Consider the following 10,000-nt stretch of genomic DNA (forward strand, 5'->3'; position numbering starts at 1 on the left):
AAAATGCTGACCACAATAGATTTTGGACATTCATTCCATTCTTTTGCTCAATACTCCATTTGAATTCATATCACAAATCATTTTTAATTTTGACTTTTAACTATTTGGTTTCAAAGGATCCAAAACCCCCTTCCTTTATATCTGACGTTTTTTGGTACTGAGTGGATACAGTTCTGGCTGTCTAGTCAAGATGGAGACAAAATATCTAAAGCATAGTGCCCCGTGTGAGGATCGAACTCACAACCTTCAGATTATGAGACTGACGCGCTACCTACTGCGCTAACGAGGCAAGCTTCTAGCAAGGATGTGCCAAACTTACTTACTGAAAGCAATTAAGTTCTTCTTTTTCCACATTGACAACATCTTATGAGAACAACACTTCCCATATGGTCTAACGGTTAGGATTCCTGGTTTTCACCCAGGCGGCCCGGGTTCGACTCCCGGTATGGGAATGCTGCTTTTTCTGTACTATCTCTGACATTCAAAGGCCGACAGTTGTTTGCATAAAAAAGCAGTTCAGGTAAAATTTGCACTTTGCAGCCAAAGTTGCAAAACGTTAGGGTCTTGGCACTTCATTTCCAACTCTTGCACAACACTTTTATAGGTTTCATAGCTCAAACTATTCTCAACTATCATTTTTTACTTCAAAATGTCGAGGAACTCAAAAACTCGTTTGGCCTGTCCTTTGGCCTCCAATTTCCATTCTAATCTGTAGAATTTAACAACTGAATGGCAAATTTCTCAAGCTCCCCAGTCAAAAAAAAAGGAGTGAACTGTACCCTATCTGAGGGAAAACCTCATAATCATCAGAATAAGCCACTAGCTCCTAACTACTGTTCAAATGAGTCAAGTTTAAACTGTTGAAAGGAAAAAGTTTTTTAATCAAAGCAACACTCTTTTTTTAACCAGTATTCTTAGTTTACTGGTTCGATTCCTGCTATGGGATTGCCACTTTTTCTGTAATAAGTCACGCATTGAAATGTCGACACAAGCCATGCATACAGTCAGTCTAGCTTGGATTTGCTCTTTGCAGCAAAAAATGCTGACCACAATAGATTTTGGACATTCATTCCATTCTTTTGCTCAATACTCCATTTGAATTCATATCACAAATCATTTTTACTTTTGACTTTTAACTATTTGGTTTCAAAGGATCCAAAACCCCCTTCCTTTATATCTGACGTTTTTTGGTACTGAGTGGATAAAGTTCTGGCTGTCTAGTCAAGATGGAGACAAAATATCTAAAGCATAGTGCCCCGTGTGAGGATCGAACTCACGACCTTCAGATTATGAGACTGACGCGCTACCTACTGCGCTAACGAGGCAAGCTTCTAGCAAGGATGTGCCAAACTTACTTACTGAAAGCAATTAAGTTCTTCTTTTTCCACATTGACAACGTCTTATGAGAGCAACACTTCCCATATGGTCTAGCGGTTAGGATTCCTGGTTTTCACCCAGGCGGCCCGGGTTCGACTCCCGGTATGGGAATGCTGCTTTTTCTGTACTATCTCTGACATTCAAAGGCCGACAGTTGTTTGCATAAAAAAGCAGTTCAGGTAAAATTTGCACTTTGCAGCCAAAGTTGCAAAACGTTAGGGTCTTGGCACTTCATTTCCAACTCTTGCACAACACTTTTATAGGTTTCATAGCTCAAACTATTCTCAACTATCATTTTTTACTTCAAAATGTCGAGGAACTCAAAAACTCGTTTGGCCTGTCCTTTGGCCTCCAATTTCCATTCTAATCTGTAGAATTTAACAACTGAATGGCAAATTTCTCAAGCTCCCCAGTCAAAAAAAAAGGAGTGAACTGTACCCTATCTGAGGGAAAACCTCATAATCATCAGAATAAGCCACTAGCTCCTAACTACTGTTCAAATGAGTCAAGTTTAAACTGTTGAAAGGAAAAAGTTTTTTAATCAAAGCAACACTCTTTTTTTTTTTTTTTTTTTTTTACGCCTCTCATTTTTTCTGTGACTCTTTGGGTTATCCCATTTGACCAAGCAACCAGTATTCTTAGTTTACTGGTTCGATTCCTGCTATGGGATTGCCACTTTTTCTGTAATAAGTCACGCATTGAAATGTCGACACAAGCCATGCATACAGTCAGTCTAGCTTGGATTTGCTCTTTGCAGCAAAAAATGCTGACCACAATAGATTTTGGACATTCATTCCATTCTTTTTCTCAATACTCCATTTGAATTCATATCACAAATCATTTTTACTTTTGACTTTTAACTATTTGGTTTCAAAGGATCCAAAACCCCCTTCCTTTATATCTGACGTTTTTTGGTACTGAGTGGATATAGTTCTGGCTGTCTAGTCAAGATGGAGACAAAATATCTAAAGCATAGTGCCCCGTGTGAGGATCGAACTCACAACCTTCAGATTATGAGACTGACGCGCTACCTACTGCGCTAACGAGGCAAGCTTCTAGCAAGGATGTGCCAAACTTACTTACTGAAAGCAATTAAGTTCTTCTTTTTCCACATTGACAACATCTTATGAGAACAACACTTCCCATATGGTATAGGGGTTAGGATTCCTGGTTTTCACCCAGGCGGCCCGGGTTCGACTCCCGGTATGGGAATGCTGCTTTTTCTGTACTATCTCTGACATTCAAAGGCCGACAGTTGTTTGCATAAAAAAGCAGTTCAGGTAAAATTTGCACTTTGCAGCCAAAGTTGCAAAACGTTAGGGTCTTGGCACTTCATTTCCAACTCTTGCACAACACTTTTATAGGTTTCATAGCTCAAACTATTCTCAACTATCATTTTTTACTTCAAAATGTCGAGGAACTCAAAAACTCGTTTGGCCTGTCCTTTGGCCTCCAATTTCCATTCTAATCTGTAGAATTTAACAACTGAATGGCAAATTTCTCAAGCTCCCCAGTCAAAAAAAAAGGAGTGAACTGTACCCTATCTGAGGGAAAACCTCATAATCATCAGAATAAGCCACTAGCTCCTAACTACTGTTCAAATGAGTCAAGTTTAAACTGTTGAAAGGAAAAAGTTTTTTAATCAAAGCAACACTCTTTTTTTTTTTTTTTTTTTTTTTTTTACGCCTCTCATTTTTTCTGTGACTCTTTGGGTTATCCCATTTGACCAAGCAACCAGTATTCTTAGTTTACTGGTTCGATTCCTGCTATGGGATTGCCACTTTTTCTGTAATAAGTCACGCATTGAAATGTCGACACAAGCCATGCATACAGTCAGTCTAGCTTGGATTTGCTCTTTGCAGCAAAAAATGCTGACCACAATAGATTTTGGACATTCATTCCATTCTTTTGCTCAATACTCCATTTGAATTCATATCACAAATCATTTTTACTTTTGACTTTTAACTATTTGGTTTCAAAGGATCCAAAACCCCCTTCCTTTATATCTGACGTTTTTTGGTACTGAGTGGATATAGTTCTGGCTGTCTAGTCAAGATGGAGACAAAATATCTAAAGCATAGTGCCCCGTGTGAGGATCGAACTCACGACCTTCAGATTATGAGACTGACGCGCTACCTACTGCGCTAACGAGGCAAGCTTCTAGCAAGGATGTGCCAAACTTACTTACTGAAAGCAATTAAGTTCTTCTTTTTCCACATTGACAACATCTTATGAGAACAACACTTCCCATATGGTCTAACGGTTAGGATTCCTGGTTTTCACCCAGGCGGCCCGGGTTCGACTCCCGGTATGGGAATGCTGCTTTTTCTGTACTATCTCTGACATTCAAAGGCCGACAGTTGTTTGCATAAAAAAGCAGTTCAGGTAAAATTTGCACTTTGCAGCCAAAGTTGCAAAACGTTAGGGTCTTGGCACTTCATTTCCAACTCTTGCACAACACTTTTATAGGTTTCATAGCTCAAACTATTCTCAACTATCATTTTTTACTTCAAAATGTCGAGGAACTCAAAAACTCGTTTGGCCTGTCCTTTGGCCTCCAATTTCCATTCTAATCTGTAGAATTTAACAACTGAATGGCAAATTTCTCAAGCTCCCCAGTCAAAAAAAAAGGAGTGAACTGTACCCTATCTGAGGGAAAACCTCATAATCATCAGAATAAGCCACTAGCTCCTAACTACTGTTCAAATGAGTCAAGTTTAAACTGTTGAAAGGAAAAAGTTTTTTAATCAAAGCAACACTCTTTTTTTTTTTTTTTTTTTTTTTTTTACGCCTCTCATTTTTTCTGTGACTCTTTGGGTTATCCCATTTGACCAAGCAACCAGTATTCTTAGTTTACTGGTTCGATTCCTGCTATGGGATTGCCACTTTTTCTGTAATAAGTCACGCATTGAAATGTCGACACAAGCCATGCATACAGTCAGTCTAGCTTGGATTTGCTCTTTGCAGCAAAAAATGCTGACCACAATAGATTTTGGACATTCATTCCATTCTTTTGCTCAATACTCCATTTGAATTCATATCACAAATCATTTTTACTTTTGACTTTTAACTATTTGGTTTCAAAGGATCCAAAACCCCCTTCCTTTATATCTGACGTTTTTTGGTACTGAGTGGATATAGTTCTGGCTGTCTAGTCAAGATGGAGACAAAATATCTAAAGCATAGTGCCCCGTGTGAGGATCGAACTCACGACCTTCAGATTATGAGACTGACGCGCTACCTACTGCGCTAACGAGGCAAGCTTCTAGCAAGGATGTGCCAAACTTACTTACTGAAAGCAATTAAGTTCTTCTTTTTCCACATTGACAACATCTTATGAGAACAACACTTCCCATATGGTCTAACGGTTAGGATTCCTGGTTTTCACCCAGGCGGCCCGGGTTCGACTCCCGGTATGGGAATGCTGCTTTTTCTGTACTATCTCTGACATTCAAAGGCCGACAGTTGTTTGCATAAAAAAGCAGTTCAGGTAAAATTTGCACTTTGCAGCCAAAGTTGCAAAACGTTAGGGTCTTGGCACTTCATTTCCAACTCTTGCACAACACTTTTATAGGTTTCATAGCTCAAACTATTCTCAACTATCATTTTTTACTTCAAAATGTCGAGGAACTCAAAAACTCGTTTGGCCTGTCCTTTGGCCTCCAATTTCCATTCTAATCTGTAGAATTTAACAACTGAATGGCAAATTTCTCAAGCTCCCCAGTCAAAAAAAAAGGAGTGAACTGTACCCTATCTGAGGGAAAACCTCATAATCATCAGAATAAGCCACTAGCTCCTAACTACTGTTCAAATGAGTCAAGTTTAAACTGTTGAAAGGAAAAAGTTTTTTAATCAAAGCAACACTCTTTTTTTTTTTTTTTTTACGCCTCTCATTTTTTCTGTGACTCTTTGGGTTATCCCATTTGACCAAGCAACCAGTATTCTTAGTTTACTGGTTCGATTCCTGCTATGGGATTGCCACTTTTTCTGTAATAAGTCACGCATTGAAATGTCGACACAAGCCATGCATACAGTCAGTCTAGCTTGGATTTGCTCTTTGCAGCAAAAAATGCTGACCACAATAGATTTTGGACATTCATTCCATTCTTTTGCTCAATACTCCATTTGAATTCATATCACAAATCATTTTTACTTTTGACTTTTAACTATTTGGTTTCAAAGGATCCAAAACCCCCTTCCTTTATATCTGACATTTTTTGGTACTGAGTGGATAAAGTTCTGGCTGTCTAGTCAAGATGGAGACAAAATATCTAAAGCATAGTGCCCCGTGTGAGGATCGAACTCACGACATTCAGATTATGAGACTGACGCGCTACCTACTGCGCTAACGAGGCAAGCTTCTAGCAAGGATGTGCCAAACTTACTTACTGAAAGCAATTAAGTTCTTCTTTTTCCACATTGACAACGTGTTATGAGAACAACACTTCCCATATGGTCTAGGGGTTAGGATTCCTGGTTTTCACCCAGGCGGCCCGGGTTCGACTCCCGGTATGGGAATGCTGCTTTTTCTGTACTATCTCTGACATTCAAAGGCCGACAGTTGTTTGCATAAAAAAGCAGTTCAGGTAAAATTTGCACTTTGCAGCCAAAGTTGCAAAACGTTAGGGTCTTGGCACTTCATTTCCAACTCTTGCACAACACTTTTATAGGTTTCATAGCTCAAACTATTCTCAACTATCATTTTTTACTTCAAAATGTCGAGGAACTCAAAAACTCGTTTGGCCTGTCCTTTGGCCTCCAATTTCCATTCTAATCTGTAGAATTTAACAACTGAATGGCAAATTTCTCAAGCTCCCCAGTCAAAAAAAAAGGAGTGAACTGTACCCTATCTGAGGGAAAACCTCATAATCATCAGAATAAGCCACTAGCTCCTAACTACTGTTCAAATGAGTCAAGTTTAAACTGTTGAAAGGAAAAAGTTTTTTAATCAAAGCAACACTCTTTTTTTTTTTTTTTTTTTTTTTTTTTACGCCTCTCATTTTTTCTGTGACTCTTTGGGTTATCCCATTTGACCAAGCAACCAGTATTCTTAGTTTACTGGTTCGATTCCTGCTATGGGATTGCCACTTTTTCTGTAATAAGTCACGCATTGAAATGTCGACACAAGCCATGCATACAGTCAGTCTAGCTTGGATTTGCTCTTTGCAGCAAAAAATGCTGACCACAATAGATTTTGGACATTCATTCCATTCTTTTGCTCAATACTCCATTTGAATTCATATCACAAATCATTTTTACTTTTGACTTTTAACTATTTGGTTTCAAAGGATCCAAAACCCCCTTCCTTTATATCTGACGTTTTTTGGTACTGAGTGGATATAGTTCTGGCTGTCTTGTCAAGATGGAGACAAAATATCTAAAGCATAGTGCCCCGTGTGAGGATCGAACTCACGACCTTCAGATTATGAGACTGACGCGCTACCTACTGCGCTAACGAGGCAAGCTTCTAGCAAGGATGTGCCAAACTTACTTACTGAAAGCAATTAAGTTCTTCTTTTTCCACATTGACAACGTGTTATGAGAACAACACTTCCCATATGGTCTAGGGGTTAGGATTCCTGGTTTTCACCCAGGCGGCCCGGGTTCGACTCCCGGTATGGGAATGCTGCTTTTTCTGTACTATCTCTGACATTCAAAGGCCGACAGTTGTTTGCATAAAAAAGCAGTTCAGGTAAAATTTGCACTTTGCAGCCAAAGTTGCAAAACGTTAGGGTCTTGGCACTTCATTTCCAACTCTTGCACAACACTTTTATAGGTTTCATAGCTCAAACTATTCTCAACTATCATTTTTTACTTCAAAATGTCGAGGAACTCAAAAACTCGTTTGGCCTGTCCTTTGGCCTCCAATTTCCATTCTAATCTGTAGAATTTAACAACTGAATGGCAAATTTCTCAAGCTCCCCAGTCAAAAAAAAAGGAGTGAACTGTACCCTATCTGAGGGAAAACCTCATAATCATCAGAATAAGCCACTAGCTCCTAACTACTGTTCAAATGAGTCAAGTTTAAACTGTTGAAAGGAAAAAGTTTTTTAATCAAAGCAACACTCTTTTTTTTTTTTTTTTTTTTTTTTTTTACGCCTCTCATTTTTTCTGTGACTCTTTGGGTTATCCCATTTGACCAAGCAACCAGTATTCTTAGTTTACTGGTTCGATTCCTGCTATGGGATTGCCACTTTTTCTGTAATAAGTCACGCATTGAAATGTCGACACAAGCCATGCATACAGTCAGTCTAGCTTGGATTTGCTCTTTGCAGCAAAAAATGCTGACCACAATAGATTTTGGACATTCATTCCATTCTTTTGCTCAATACTCCATTTGAATTCATATCACAAATCATTTTTACTTTTGACTTTTAACTATTTGGTTTCAAAGGATCCAAAACCCCCTTCCTTTATATCTGACGTTTTTTGGTACTGAGTGGATATAGTTCTGGCTGTCTTGTCAAGATGGAGACAAAATATCTAAAGCATAGTGCCCCGTGTGAGGATCGAACTCACGACCTTCAGATTATGAGACTGACGCGCTACCTACTGCGCTAACGAGGCAAGCTTCTAGCAAGGATGTGCCAAACTTACTTACTGAAAGCAATTAAGTTCTTCTTTTTCCACATTGACAACATCTTATGAGAACAACACTTCCCATATGGTCTAACGGTTAGGATTCCTGGTTTTCACCCAGGCGGCCCGGGTTCGACTCCCGGTATGGGAATGCTGCTTTTTCTGTACTATCTCTGACATTCAAAGGCCGACAGTTGTTTGCATAAAAAAGCAGTTCAGGTAAAATTTGCACTTTGCAGCCAAAGTTGCAAAACGTTAGGGTCTTGGCACTTCATTTCCAACTCTTGCACAACACTTTTATAGGTTTCATAGCTCAAACTATTCTCAACTATCATTTTTTACTTCAAAATGTCGAGGAACTCAAAAACTCGTTTGGCCTGTCCTTTGGCCTCCAATTTCCATTCTAATCTGTAGAATTTAACAACTGAATGGCAAATTTCTCAAGCTCCCCAGTCAAAAAAAAGGAGTGAACTGTACCCTATTTGAGGGAAAACCTCATAATCATCAGAATAAGCCACTAGCTCCTAACTACTGCTCAAATGAGTCAAGTTTAAACTGTTGAAAGGAAAAAGTTTTTTAATCAAAGCAACACTCTTTTTTTTTTTTTTTTTTTTTTTTTTACGCCTCTCATTTTTTCTGTGACTCTTTGGGTTATCCCATTTGACCAAGCAACCAGTATTCTTAGTTTACTGGTTCGATTCCTGCTATGGGATTGCCACTTTTTCTGTAATAAGTCACGCATTGAAATGTCGACACAAGCCATGCATACAGTCAGTCTAGCTTGGATTTGCTCTTTGCAGCAAAAAATGCTGACCACAATAGATTTTGGACATTCATTCCATTCTTTTGCTCAATACTCCATTTGAATTCATATCACAAATCATTTTTACTTTTGACTTTTAACTATTTGGTTTCAAAGGATCCAAAACCCCCTTCCTTTATATCTGACGTTTTTTGGTACTGAGTGGATATAGTTCTGGCTGTCTAGTCAAGATGGAGACAAAATATCTAAAGCATAGTGCCCCGTGTGAGGATCGAACTCACGACCTTCAGATTATGAGACTGACGCGCTACCTACTGCGCTAACGAGGCAAGCTTCTAGCAAGGATGTGCCAAACTTACTTACTGAAAGCAATTAAGTTCTTCTTTTTCCACATTGACAACGTGTTATGAGAACAACACTTCCCATATGGTCTAGGGGTTAGGATTCCTGGTTTTCACCCAGGCGGCCCGGGTTCGACTCCCGGTATGGGAATGCTGCTTTTTCTGTACTATCTCTGACATTCAAAGGCCGACAGTTGTTTGCATAAAAAAGCAGTTCAGGTAAAATTTGCACTTTGCAGCCAAAGTTGCAAAACGTTAGGGTCTTGGCACTTCATTTCCAACTCTTGCACAACACTTTTATAGGTTTCATAGCTCAAACTATTCTCAACTATCATTTTTTACTTCAAAATGTCGAGGAACTCAAAAACTCGTTTGGCCTGTCCTTTGGCCTCCAATTTCCATTCTAATCTGTAGAATTTAACAACTGAATGGCAAATTTCTCAAGCTCCCCAGTCAAAAAAAAAGGAGTGAACTGTACCCTATCTGAGGGAAAACCTCATAATCATCAGAATAAGCCACTAGCTCCTAACTACTGTTCAAATGAGTCAAGTTTAAACTGTTGAAAGGAAAAAGTTTTTTAATCAAAGCAACACTCTTTTTTTTTTTTTTTTTTTTTTTTTTTTTACGCCTCTCATTTTTTCTGTGACTCTTTGGGTTATCCCATTTGACCAAGCAACCAGTATTCTTAGTTTACTGGTTCGATTCCTGCTATGGGATTGCCACTTTTTCTGTAATAAGTCACGCATTGAAATGTCGACACAAGCCATGCATACAGTCAGTCTAGCTTGGATTTGCTCTTTGCAGCAAAAAATGCTGACCACAATAGATTTTGGACATTCATTCCATTCTTTTGCTCAATACTCCATTTGAATTCATATCACAAATCATTTTTACTTTTGACTTTTAACTATTTGGTTTCAAAGGATCCAAAACCCCCTTC

The 10,000-nt window shown here is 38.8% G+C and overlaps 6 non-coding genes across 6 annotated transcripts; all 6 read right to left on the minus strand.

The window, feature by feature from the left end:
- Positions 1-1,252: 1,252 nt before the first annotated feature.
- TRNAM-CAU (transfer RNA methionine (anticodon CAU)) lies at positions 1,253-1,325 on the minus strand. Its single transcript has one exon. It is a non-coding gene; the product is annotated as a tRNA-Met (tRNA).
- Positions 1,326-3,458: 2,133 nt separating this feature from the next.
- On the minus strand, positions 3,459-3,531 carry TRNAM-CAU (transfer RNA methionine (anticodon CAU)). The gene has a single exon. It is a non-coding gene; the product is annotated as a tRNA-Met (tRNA).
- Positions 3,532-4,563: 1,032 nt separating this feature from the next.
- On the minus strand, positions 4,564-4,636 carry TRNAM-CAU (transfer RNA methionine (anticodon CAU)). The gene has a single exon. It is a non-coding gene; the product is annotated as a tRNA-Met (tRNA).
- Positions 4,637-6,765: 2,129 nt separating this feature from the next.
- TRNAM-CAU (transfer RNA methionine (anticodon CAU)) lies at positions 6,766-6,838 on the minus strand. The gene has a single exon. It is a non-coding gene; the product is annotated as a tRNA-Met (tRNA).
- A 1,033-nt stretch (positions 6,839-7,871) lies between these two features.
- On the minus strand, positions 7,872-7,944 carry TRNAM-CAU (transfer RNA methionine (anticodon CAU)). Its single transcript has one exon. It is a non-coding gene; the product is annotated as a tRNA-Met (tRNA).
- Positions 7,945-8,975: 1,031 nt separating this feature from the next.
- Positions 8,976-9,048, minus strand: TRNAM-CAU (transfer RNA methionine (anticodon CAU)). The gene has a single exon. It is a non-coding gene; the product is annotated as a tRNA-Met (tRNA).
- Positions 9,049-10,000: the final 952 nt, after the last annotated feature.

This window comes from Anomaloglossus baeobatrachus, chromosome 4 (assembly GCF_048569485.1).
Source record: "Anomaloglossus baeobatrachus isolate aAnoBae1 chromosome 4, aAnoBae1.hap1, whole genome shotgun sequence".
NCBI lineage: Eukaryota > Metazoa > Chordata > Amphibia > Anura > Aromobatidae > Anomaloglossus > Anomaloglossus baeobatrachus.